Here is a 755-nt window from a genome sequence, read left to right as displayed (position 1 = left end):
CAGTGGACAGTACATGTACAAGCTATTCTAATCACCATCCTAGGAAATTATTTCAAATAAATATGCAAGTAAAGTAAAAACTATTTATAGAAATATTATCACTTGCCCAAATGTAAAGCTCCATCAATTGCAAAGATACCATCGAAGGGAAGCATTGGCATCAGCACTCCAATCAAACAAGTAATCTCGTACAGCTCCTGTGGGCTTCTGGACACCAACTCAACCTGAAAATACACATACAGCTTTAGCTATTAAGTCCCAAGTCACTTCACTTGAACATATACACGTGATGGATAACATTAGCCCTACACAGCACCCCCACTAGTAGCAACGGCTTCGTCTGAATTCAATGGCATGGTCATAGCAGGGGAATCCTGACCAGAACGAGACTCCCCACGTAGAGAATGGTGATCACTGAGTATGTTTTGGGTGCCAGGAGTAGGTGCAAGAGTGCGTGTGTGAGTAATATATAGTCACTGTATGTACAATATATGCAAATGAAGTATTACTGGAAGCATTATATTCCCGATAAGCTTTTATCGTGCAGCCTCAACACCTAACTACAATGCCGCAGATGTACAGTAAAGCGATCATATACTAATGTCTATTTTAGCATTTGTTTCACCTTTAACCTGATTCCTTTTAGATATCATATACATTTTTTTTTTTTTTTTAATACTATATACAACTAAATCTATGGCTACATGGTTATGACAGTGAGTTAGGCACTTCGAGTAACCATGGTTTTGTGATAA

Source organism: Penaeus monodon, chromosome 32 (genome assembly GCF_015228065.2).
Source record: "Penaeus monodon isolate SGIC_2016 chromosome 32, NSTDA_Pmon_1, whole genome shotgun sequence".
In the NCBI taxonomy this organism is placed as follows: domain Eukaryota; kingdom Metazoa; phylum Arthropoda; class Malacostraca; order Decapoda; family Penaeidae; genus Penaeus; species Penaeus monodon.
This window is presented reverse-complemented; position numbering follows the sequence as displayed.